Source organism: Gnatocerus cornutus, chromosome 1 (genome assembly GCF_029298725.1).
Source record: "Gnatocerus cornutus isolate USDA-ARS CGAHR chromosome 1, icGnaCorn1.1, whole genome shotgun sequence".
NCBI lineage: Eukaryota > Metazoa > Arthropoda > Insecta > Coleoptera > Tenebrionidae > Gnatocerus > Gnatocerus cornutus.
In genome coordinates, this window is record NC_142233.1 from 11,363,563 (window position 1) to 11,376,171 (window position 12,609).

The 12,609-nt window shown below is 29.5% G+C and overlaps 1 protein-coding gene across 3 annotated transcripts in view; it reads right to left on the reverse strand.

The window, feature by feature from the left end:
* The window catches only part of pxb (putative Hedgehog signaling attenuator pxb), a 289,900-nt gene that overhangs the window by 51,048 nt on the left and 226,243 nt on the right, over nt 1-12,609 (reverse strand). The window contains exon 1 of one of the 3 annotated variants that reach the window (XM_088034677.1): nt 2,426-2,730. The exons of 1 other annotated variant lie outside the window; for it this stretch is intronic. The gene's annotated coding sequence lies outside the window, so the exon portion shown is untranslated. Of the gene's footprint in view, nt 1-1,778; nt 2,207-2,425; nt 2,731-12,609 lie in introns of those variants that run through there. One more of the 3 variants, XM_088034689.1, reaches the window with a different exon arrangement.

Genomic DNA, 12,609 nt, shown 5'->3' on the forward strand with positions numbered 1-12,609 from the left:
AAAATACATGGTTGAAGAAGCAGTTCCCAACGAACTATCGAAGTTGCCGGGAGCGTTAGTTTTTATCCAGATATTTGAAAGAAACTAATGAGACCGTTTGGTTTTCAAAAACTTGTTGATACTTTTTAGCATGTAACTCCTAAACTACTACTTTGATTATTTAATGTAGTATGTCGCTATAAAAGCTTGAATTTCTGATTTTTAGTGCGGTATTAAGCAGGTTATTATCTCTAGTTAATTAGAAGTAACATGACAAAGAATTTAGAATGATTCTTAGAAAAGAATTCACGTTTTGTGCCAAGACATTTTATCTTATGGAGAATCTCAGGTAAAGTATCGGCAAAATATTCTGCTACAAGCATTGGAAAAACACATTTCATTTAAAAGTTAAATTACTTGAAAATTCGCTAATTTAGGATAATTTTACGAATAGAAGTTTATGTCCGATTTTTGTGAATTTTTAAGTGAAAGTTTTATAAGAAACACTTGCCCTTTAATAAAATTGATATAATTAAAATTGGTCTAGTCGAGGCTCTGAACTTTTCAGACGATTTACTACTAGGCTAATTTATAATTTGCGGAGATTGTGTACAAAATTTAATTTAAATGGCCGCAAAATTGTAGTTTCGATTAATCTCGCTTTCAAAAATACATCATTTCACTGGTCAGAGTGGAAAAAATTATGCAGAAACTGTTAAAAAATTTTTTTTACAATTTAGATAAATTTCAAAACAATCTCGTTTTTAATAATATTTTTATCTCAGATAAAATTTTCGTAAAATTGATGATAATCTTCAAGTAAATGCAAAACAATAATTTTTGACATTTTGGCGAGTATTTGTGTTTAACAGTTATGCATTGTGTTTCCCAGAAAATTTTGAACAATTCTTGTTTTGTAAATGTAGGTAAATTATTGGAGCTTGCGTTAGCATGAAAGTAATTTTAAAACTTAATATGTGCCCAGAAATTACGATTTTGTAAGCAATGGCATTGATTTTGAATGAAATCGACAAAAAATAACAAATTAATTTTTATTTAAACTTTTTTATCCAATAGCTTTTAAACAATAAGAGATGGCAATTTATTTGTCAGTGCGTCAAAAAGGCAAGATCTCAGTCTTTTTAATGATGCATTGTAATAAAAAATCGAGGTGATAATTCTTGATTTATACCCAAAACTGCACATGAAAATTACTAAAAACAGCGTTTTTTGGGACATGAGATTTTTCAAAAATATCGTGGAAAGTGCTTACTCTAACGATGAGTTTTACAGATCGTTAGAAAGCTTATTAAATTGACTTTCCGAAACACTGGCAAGCAAATCCATAACTTTTTGAGTTTTTAAGAAAATTCAAGAAAATACAACTTTTGTACAGTAGAATCTTTCATTTTTCAAGAATATCTCGGAATCCGGACCTGATGGAGCCAAACGGACTTCAGGTTCGGAATTCCACTTTAGAAACGACTTTGTTTTTTTCCAAATTTGTTCATCAGTATAATTGCGACAAACTTGCCTTACCTAAAAGCTGCGATAAACGCGACGATGAACCTCAAGAATTTTTCTTTACTTGCATCAACTTAACTTTTACTCACAATTTTAATGAAAAAATGCGCTTTTTGTTAAAAAATACCAAACCTTGCAACACCTCATAAAAATTGTGTCTTCGGAATTTCAACGTTTTATCACTCGATATTTCCCCAGCGACACGAATACTCCGTAAAATCAAAACGTATAAAATGCACACAATGGAAATTAGATCGTCGATAAACGAAACTTACATTCTGGAATAAACGAACACGACTAACTGCTAAAACAAACACGTCAGTTACACTGCCCTCAAAACTAATTTGTGATGGAAAAATAAATTTATAGCAGCAGCGAACGATAAGATAAAGAAAATTAGATGTGATAAGCAAACAAAATGTTTTTGTCACTTGAGTAAATAGATTGTAGTACATATTTGTCAATCGATAGTTCCATATAAAAAATATTCTTTCGCCGATTCTCCGAAAAAAATGTATGGCTGTAGGTGAAGTATGGAGATATTTCAGTTCCAACGCACAGAGAGGGAGGGCGCTGACAGTTTTATAACGGCGCAAATCTTCACGCAAAATTGTAATTGCTTGAGAAATTATCCAGAACTGAAGAGCATTTTTGGTTCAATTAGTTTGTAATTTTGTAAATTGGTTACGTGCGTGTAACTTCTTCCAGAAGCGATGGGAAAATTACTTCGAATTTCTTAGAAATAAAAAAAATGCCAAAGTATGTAAAAATAATAGGGATAATAATCTTGATAAAAATTACTTCATTTTATCTTTGTTCTTAACTAGAATTAGTTTCTGTCGTCTCCGTTCCGTCGCTTGACTGATATAGTTATGATTATGACAGTCCCGAAGTTAATTTTTCTTGTACACTTTTTACACACCTTTGCGGTGGCCGAAAGCCACAACTCGTAACTTCCAAAACACATCACTTCCAGCTTTTTACCGCACATCACTAAACGAAGTATCCACAGTGTTGTAATCACTAAAATGAAAAAAATCCACTAAGCACGTTCCTCCAAAAAGGTGAACACTCCGTAATTTCCTTCAGCGAAACAATTGAATTTTCCAACAGCAATGACAAATAAAAACTGTCACGCGCATAAAAGAGTCGTGAAATACAACGAACCACATCCAACGACAACCGAAAATAAACTGTCGTAAACTACATAGTCAACTTATTTCAAACAGCTGCATGCTTTCTACTTGCGACTTCAGATACCCCTCCACGAGATATTGACCAATGGGAAGGCGGAGAGGTAGGGATGCTGAAGAATTAAGAGGGGGATAATAATATCATTATTTTGTAATTTATAGTTGGCCATGTTTATTTACAGGTACCATTGAAATTTCGAGTTTGAATTCCAGAGGAATGACGAAGTGGTTATCGATGATAGTGAAGCGGATTTTTGCATGAATTACGCGGGAAATTAGTTTAATTAATTTATCCAATATTGGGGTTTCGATGGATTGGTTAGCGGATATTATGTGGTGTCGATGTTTAATAAACAGATTTTAGTAATATGTAATTATTTGTTCTGTGGGTAACAACTAATAAATCAGAGTGTTGTTTAATTTCGCTGATTTTGGTGCGTGGCACTAGATGGACCCCTAATCGCGTTTGGAACTGGAATACACCCTATTTGGTGGGGTATTTGTCGCTTATCGGTTACAAAATGAAATAAAAATGTTTACAATCGACTTTGGAATTCTTTTAAATTTTCAATTAACATTGGACGTTTTGGGACACCTGTAGATTGTTTGTAATTAGGAATGTCGGCGGCGACTTTTTAAATGCTTTAGATTCCAGAATTTCTATGTTGTTCTTTTTCTCCAGATTCTAGATTATCAGAAAATTTGTATACTTACATATCTCTACCAACTTAGGTAAACAATTTTCTACTTTTGATACTTGATATTTTGGGTTTTTGGAGTCAAGGTTATCGTTAAATTTTCCACGCTCTTTTTAATTCTTTGAGTTTTCAGAGAATTTTATGTATCGAAGTTTAAAGTAAGTCCATAATGGCGTTTTTCTATAATTTTTACTTTTTAATCGTCAAACTTATAGGATCTAATAAAATTCGGGGATGTTCTAGAAACTTAGATAAATATGCCAAATTTTTCCGAGGCTATTTTAGACTGCAATTTTTAAATTTGGGTTCAAATTTAAAAATTCATTCCCGCTAATGTTTAGAAAAATTATAATAAGTGCTTTTAACCGCAAATTTGAACCAAAAATCTCTTATTTATCTATAGATTTTACCAATATCACAATTAGAAATTCATTTTTAAATTTTGAAAATATTTTAGAGTTCAAGTTTTCAGTCTTTCAACCAGAAATATCATGTAAACTATGTCAACTAATAAAATAATTGCAGATTTTAAAATATTGTCTTCATTTAATTTTTGCATTTTAAATATTTTTTGAGTTCTTCAATTACCGCGCATTTTCTTTTTTTTTAACTTTTTAGTTTGCAATTTCTAGATTTTCTGCATTTACATTCATCGCAATACTTTCAAATATACCTACCTTCAGTCGTCTCGTGTTAATCTGGACCAATTAAAACCAAAACGATCCGAATTATCGAAATATTCGTATTAGCGAGACGTGTTACTTTACATTGTGAAGATAGATTATTTAAGAAAAGTTTTTTTTTGAATCCGGATCAGAAATTTCCGGATGCAACACATGCATAAGGAAAAAAATGTATCTGGATTATCGCAGGTCCGGACTATCGAGCCATTACTGCGTATTTTGGATTTTATTAGTCCTATTATTTATGCTTTTTGAATGATGTAAATTTTAAAATTTTTTGCTTTAGAGTCGCTCGCGATATTTATCCATTTCAACTTGAGAATTTTTGTACTTTGGATAATGTTACTTCTTTCAGTGTCCAAGCTTTATATTTACTTTTTAAAATTTTCGAACATCTCGAATTTTTATATTCTAACATTTTTTTACGTTTTTTTTTTATTTTTTTAATTTTCTTTATGTCTACTTAGGTAATCACAATTATATTCATTGAAACTTCGAATTTTTGTGTTCTTTGGGTTCTTCCACTTTGATTTTTTATAATTACTTTTCATTTCTTTCCAGTTTTTGCATTCTTATTCGGTTTTAAATTGTCCTTCATTGGAGTTTTAAGTTTTATCTCATTCAAATTTAATTTAAAACAATTTTGTTTTAATTTTGTGATATTATCTTGACTTTTTATTTTCTGTTTCATATTCTGTATACGCTTGATTTTGAAGATTTTAGAAAATTAAATTTCGAATTTTACAAATTTTACAGAGTTTTTAAATTTTCATTGGAAAATTTTTGTATTTTATATCTTACGAATTTTTAATTTTTAATATCTAAATTATTTTTAGTTTCCGGCGTCACCAAGTTTTTATAATAATTTTTGAACATCTCATTAAATTTTGATCCGATTTTTATAAACTCAAAATGTTCCAAAAATGTATACATAGTTATCTAATTATTGATTTGTTTCTTAAATAAAGAACCATTGATTGATTGACTAAGGGGTCAATGTCAAGTCGTTTGCAAAGTCGCTATTTAGCAACGTTGCTAAGGTAGCAAACACCTTTAGCGACGTCGCAAACAGACTTGAAATTGACCCCTATTTTGGTAAAATTTTGAGAGCATACAATAAAACAAAAAATCACGAATTGCATATAAAACTTTATCCAATGATTTTCACCCATCCAAAAAAGATGGCTACAATTCCAAAGTGAGTTATGTGCGTTATAACTCACGGTGTCAAAAACAAATTATAGTCCACTTTAGTTATAAAAGTTAGTAAGTAAAACGGAATTTTACTATGCTCAGCATCATTAAATTCTCGTTAAAATTATTAAGTATGTTTTGTTTACCCGGTAAAAATGTCTAAAAGATATTTTGTTATCTAAAGATACCTCTCAAAGAAGTAAAAGTGTCGTAAATGTTTTACGAAATTATGACATAAACACCCATTAAACCTCTAATAACTCCTTTTATGGTGCATTTATTTATTTTTTAGCGTCAACCTAAATAATAAACACCCACAACTCACCTGAAATATCTTCGATTAAAAGTTTCTTTCTAAACACATGAAAAATGAAAAAACTAAACTTTGATCAAATTAATGTTGCAACGTTTTCTATACTTATTTGTGCTGCTCCGCTATTCCATAAGGTATTCGAAAATTATCGACAAGTAGGGCAAATAAAATAGGCTTTACCGGTTTTTTTTTCGTTAAAACTTTGGACGTTCGCTCAATTCCCTATGCTGCGTGAGCTGCAGAAGTTACGACGGTCTGTAGAAGTATTTCGCAACAAGTTATTATTATTAGAAATATTTTCGCTGATGTAAAATCGTTTTTGGCTTCTTTAATCGTAAAGCACATCTGACAACGGTCCTCTTACTCTTGTTGGCTGAGTGCGTAAAAGTTGCAGCAGTGCGGCAAAAAAGTCAGATTACACTGGCCACAACAAGATTTACATGGATTTATTACTTAGAGATTCCTTATTCAGAGTATTCAAATTCAGACTTTTAGAACAAAAATTTTTAACTTTTAATTTTTTTATTTGCAGAACGGACTTAAAATCCAGAATTTTCTATAAAAAGTGTCTTACAAGTCTGGCAGTTTTAATGCAAAAATAAAAAAAATATATTGCAACTGTTAAATTTCAGAATTTTGAAACAAATACTGAAAATTTTGGGTTTTTTCATTTGTAGGATGAGTTGAAAATAAAAAATCTTCTATTAAATGTTATAAATTCGTTCGAAATTTATTGGTTAATCTATGAAATTTGGTGGATTTATCATTTAAGAATTCTTTTATCAGAATATTCAATTTACGAATTTCAGAATAAAAACTGAAAATTCTGTAATTTTTTATTTTCCAGGCTAAATTAAATGCTGTAAATTCGCTCGTTTTAACCTCTATCAATCAAATTTAGTGGATATATTACAGGAAGATTCTATATTGAGAATATTCAATTTTGGAATTTTGAAACAAAAATTGAAAATTTTAGTCTTTTATTTGTAGGACGAGCTCAAAATCCAAATTTTTTTATTAAACTTAAGTCCGCTAGTTTTAATTTTAAAATTAACAAAACTTGGTGGATTTACTAGTTTGGGCGTTTTTATTAAAAGTGTTAAATTTTAGAATTTTGAAACAAAAACTGAAAATTTTGGAATTCGGTATTTGTAGAGGAGTTTAAAATCAACAATTTTTCATTAATTACTATAAATTAGTTCGCTTTAATGCTAATTTAATAAAATTTGCTGGATTTATTACTTAAAAGTCCTTATTCAGAGTATTTATTCCGAAAATTTTAGAACAAAAAGTGAATATTCTAGAATTTTTGATTTGTCGGGCGACCTTCAGATCCAAAATTTTCATTAAATGCTGTAAATTCGCTCGTTTTAACGCTACATCAATCAAATTTGATAGCATTATTAGCTATAAATTCTTTACTTCAGTTATTCAATTTTAGAATTTTAGAGCAAAAAGTGAATATTTTAGAGTTTTTTTTAAGTCGAGCTCAAAATCCAAAATTTGCTATTACATTTTATGAGTCCGCTACTTTTAACGCAAAAGTAACGAAATTTGGTGAATTTACTACTTTGGGGGTCGTTATTAGATGTGTTTAATTTTAAAATTTTAGAACAATAATTAAAAATGGACTGGCGACCATTAAATCAAACATTTTCCGTTAAATGCTATAACTTGGTTTGTTTTAACGTTAAATCATTCAAATTTGGTAGATTTATTACTTAAGAATTCATTACTTAGAGTATTCAATTTTAGACTGAAAAAAAAACAAAAAGTAAAAATTTTGGAGTTTTTTATTTGTAGGACAAGCTCAAAATTCAAAATTTTCCACCACATTTTATAAGTGCGCTAGTTTTAAAGCAAAAGTAACAAAATTTGGTAGATTTACTACTTTGAAGGTCTTCATCGGGTGTGAAAAATTTCAGAATTTTGTAAACTTTTTTAATTTAAAATTAAAATTCTTTATTAAATGCTATAAATTCACTCGAATTAACGCGAAATCAATAAAATTTGCTAGATTATTATTACAAAGGAAGGACGAACTCAAAATTCAAAATTTTCTATTTCAATTTGTAAGTATGCTATTATTATCACAAAAACAACGAAATTTGGTAGATTTACTACTTTTTACTAATTTTAGAATTTTCGAACAAAATTGTTCTAACAATAAAATGTTTCATCTGAAGCGATTCAACTGACTCTTTTTCGGTTTTGACATTTAGTGCATAGCAACAAAGTAATACCAACATGCATTTGATAACAATACTAAAATATTTTTTTGTACAGTTGGGGACACAGAATTTCAAACGGTAATTTTCTGACATTAAAAAAAATTAATTGTAGTCTATACCTTATTGTCATGATGATTGACACTTTAAAACTTTCAAAGCTGTCACCGTAAAATTTCAAGCAAATAATTAAATGCCGGCAGTCTGTAATCAACAAAGCAAGGTTTAAGCTGCTATTGCTTTAATCTGAAATGAGAAAAATTTGGCTGCTAGCTTGTCTTATTACTCATGTCACTTTGATAAATATGCCAAAAATTAAAAGTTCGATTATGAGTTTATGAGTGAGTAAAGACTGTTTTAGAGTGTACGAAATTTGTTTGAAATTCTGTGACCCAGACTGTACATGTACAGTACTTTCGCGAAAACCTCATAGCAAAAGCTCGCTCACATGCAGCTTTTTTTAATTTGACGAATATTTAGAAGCAATATTTAGATCTGACTGGTTCGAACAGGTTTTTCAATTCACCATAATTTTGCAATTTGCACAGTAGTAAAACATATTCAAACCTGTTATTGTCCACAAAAGAAAACTACAAGCATTTGCAGCCCCAATATCTGCCAGATATTTTGGTATCAATGCAGATCCAAATAAAATTTTATTAGTAATAATAAACTTTAACGATGCCGTTTTTAAAAATGTATTGACTGCTTTGGCATTCAAGTGGACAGAAGCAGCTGACATTAAACTGTCCGAAATGCTTGAATAGACTTCAAATATTAAAGTTCATATTTATTATAACGCCAGTTTTAGGACGAAAAGTCTCATTTTGCACATAAAGCAGCATCGCGCGGCATTCCTAGCTTTGCAGAAATAAGAAACATGTTACAACTCTCTACGTGTTTTCTTTGATACTTCGAGCCAACAGCATCTGCGAAGCGAATATCGCAACGATTTTTCGACATTCCGCGGAATTAAGTATGTAAAAGATAATAGTTCGTCCGTCTAAAATTCAGTTGGCACGTCGTTTTAATTACCTAATTAGCCGTTTGAAATGTGTCCCGATTTATGCAAACGAATAAAATTAACGCTCGTCACGTGAAACGCATTGCTGAAAGTGTAATAACGAAACGTGTACCTGGCAGTGAATGCATCACCATTAAAAAGAACGATGTGCAAAGGCCATTCAAAATGCATTTCGGTCTTAGCAAACGTGGAATTTGTATTCGTAACACAGCGCGTAGCAAAAAGTTTGCGGTAACTCGTGAACTAGGCGTCATATGCCTTCAAGTGTGCCTCGCGAGGAGGCCCGCAGACGTAAAACTGAAATACTGTAAATTTGAAATTGCACTTATTATGACCGAAACGTGCTCCAAAACCAAATGAATGTGGACAAAGGATTTTTAAAGTTGGACTCGTGGCCGCGCATTCAAATTCTAGTCTCTTTTATACGATGCACCTGTAGATAATATTAAAATCGTCCGCCTACTTTTATTAGCTTTTCACGACTTCTACTGACACAGTAAACCCATTTGATATTGTTAGTTTTGACATTTTACTGCACGAATTAAATAAACTAAAGGAGATAGGAAGGTCGGCAATTAACTACTTGGTCGCTGCTAATATATTCGACTTGAAGTGATAGGGCAAACAATTACCTCCTTTAATTTATAGCATCGGTTTGTTTTAGAAGCTGAAAATTGTATAATGAATTCCTAGGAGAAACTCTCCTCACTAAAAGGGTTCATATTGAATTTATTACAATTTAATTGCTCTCCAGACGGTGATGCATGCGCGCCTCTAGTTACTTACACCACATTTAAATTTCAGCAAAGCACAGACACCGACTGACAAATCAATAGTTATTTGCAGCGAGCGAGCTTTCGCTATGAGCTTTAGGTGAGAGTTGCTGTACATAATTTTTTTAATGTTTTTGTTTAGCAGTGCTATCAAATGTTCATAAGTTGATATTAACTTTGTCATTAAGCCCTAAATGTCAAAACTATGTCAAATCCGAAAAACTTTTGTTGCCATCTGTGAAGCATACATGGTGTTGGAGAAACTAAAAAATTGTGTAAATTAATTTCTCCGAAAGAATTTTAATACAAGAAGGAATTCTTTCCATATTGATCTTTCAAATGTGTCGAATCATTATTTTGGGGTGCAGCATTGATTCTACCTATGAACATTAAATACAGATGCTCAGCGGAATCGTAAGATTTCAGTGCAGTTTTACTCCACTTTTGAGCATTCTCAACAGTTTCAATTGCACGTAGAGCAAGAATATTTGAGAATTGAATCACATACTGAACACTATTTTTGACACAAATCATTTGTTTTATCGAAACCTAAGTTGGTAATGAATGAGGTAAAATACGCGTCGTGAAACTGGGAATTATACATTTTTTACGATGTTCAATTGGTTTAATCGTCGCGTTTATGAATTTAAATTTAATCTGACAAATTTTACTGATAAAGCTATTAAAACTGTATTTCTACTATACCGTTAACTTAAAACCTCTTTGATTAGAGGAATTATTCGTAATTACTATAGTTGCGTCATATTTATTATAGTAAGTCGCAATTTGCGCCACTGCACTTGAAACCAACTTGTGAGTTATTACGATTATACTCCCAGAATTAGTCAAAGAACAAAAATTTCACCAAGATTATGCTCCTGGAAATGGAAATTTTAAAGTTCTTAAAAAAATTTCGAATTTTGCATTATTAGGACAAATTTGCAAGTCAAAATTTTGTATTATATTCTGTCAGTTGCACAGTTTCAAAAGTAAATCAATGAAATTCTGGAGGCTTACTAATTTAGATATTTTCTTTTTTGGGACAAACACAAATTCAAAATTTTTCTATTAAATTCAGTAAATCCCACAGTTTTAACTTTAAATGAGTAAATTCGGGTAGACTTATTGATTTAGAACGTTATTTTAAGTGTGCTAAATTAGAGATTTGTGGACGAAAAAAATAAAATTATAAAATCTTTCTTTTGTTGCACAAAATCAAATTTTAAAATTTTGTATTTAATTTTGTATGTTCAACAGGTTTGACGTTGATATAATAAAATCTTTCTTCTTGTAGAGGCTTTCTTTGAGAGTGCTAAATTATAAAATTTTACAACAAAAAATAAGAATTATTGAAAAAAAATCCAATAGTGGGACCAACTCAAAATCCAAAAGTTGTATTAAATTCGCAAAATACAATAATTTAAGCAATTAAATTTGATGGATTTCTTCATTTGGAAGCGTTTATTGAGTTCTAAATTACAGGATTTCAAAACAAAAAGTAAAATTTTTCGAAAATTTTTATTTTTAGCTAGAACTTCAAATTTAAAACTTTCTATTCGATTTTGGCAGTTTTAAAGATATTACCGTTAAATTTGGTAAACTTATCTTCTCTATTGAATGAAGTACCTAAATTGTGATAACTACGATACCTATCTCAGAATTAGAATAAACGTTTTTTTTTATTATTCGGAATAAAAATATTTGCATTAAATTATATAACTCAACAAAAATGTACGTTAAATGAAATTTGGTTGACTTATTTACTTAGAAATGACATTTAAGTGTGCTAAATTAGAAAATTTTGCAACAATAAATAAAAATTTTATATTTTTTTATTTCCACGACCAACTCATATTTCAAAATTTTTTAATTACATAATTCCGTAAGTTCAACAGTTCTAAATGTAATACAATGAAATTTGGTAGATCTATTGATTTAGACGGTTTCCATGAGTGTGCTAAATTATAAAATTTTTCAAGACAAAACAAGAATTTTAGAAATCTTTCAACTGAAAATTCAAAATTTTTCAATTCAATCCGTAAATATGACAGTTTAAACATTAAATGAAAGAAATTTTGTGGACTTGTTGATTTAAAAATAATCTTTGAGTGTGGTAGATTAAAAAAAAAGAACTACATATAAAATAACTATTGGTTTTTTGGTTAAATTTCAAATTTTTCAAATTTCGACATTATTGCTAATTATGTTCGACAGTTTTAACTTTAACACAATGAAATTTGGTAGATTGATTGATGTAAAAATTCTCTTTGTAAAATTATACAATATTTGAAAAAAATAAGAATTTTTTATTTTTGAGGACGAATTCAAAATTGTTGATATTTAGTAAATCTTAATGTTTCCGCGTTAAAGCAATGAAGTTTTGTGGAAACATTGTTTTGGAAGCATTTCCTGTGCGTATTAATTCAGAGTTTTAGAACGAAAATGAAACATTATTTGACTTTTTAATTTTCAGAACGAATTTGTATGTCAAAATTTTCATTTCTTTTCCTTCAGTTCAGTCCTACAGTTTTACAGGTAAATGAATGACATTTTTCGAACTTATTGTGTTAGTTTTAATAGAATGAAGTAATTATAATACATATTTTAAAATCAGATATAAAAATTTTAGAATTTTTATTTAGTATTATTTAAACTCAAATTTCAAAATTTTTAGATTAATTACTTTAAATTAAGCCCGACAGTTTTAATTAAGTTATGATATATATTTGGAGGATCTGTTGATTTAAGTCTTCTTTGAGTGTGTTAAATGATGAATTTTTAAAAAAAACACACAAAAACAAACAAAAAATTTGTTCCGTGTTTATAGGACAAACCCAAAATCTAAAAATTTCTAAATATTTCCCACTAAAGAAATGAGGTTTGGTAGGTTAATTGTTTTTGAAACGTTTATTGAGTGAGTGTACAATATGACAAAATAATAGAACAAAAAGTGTTTTTTTTTTAATTTTTCATTTATGAACTTAAAAAATCAAAATTTTT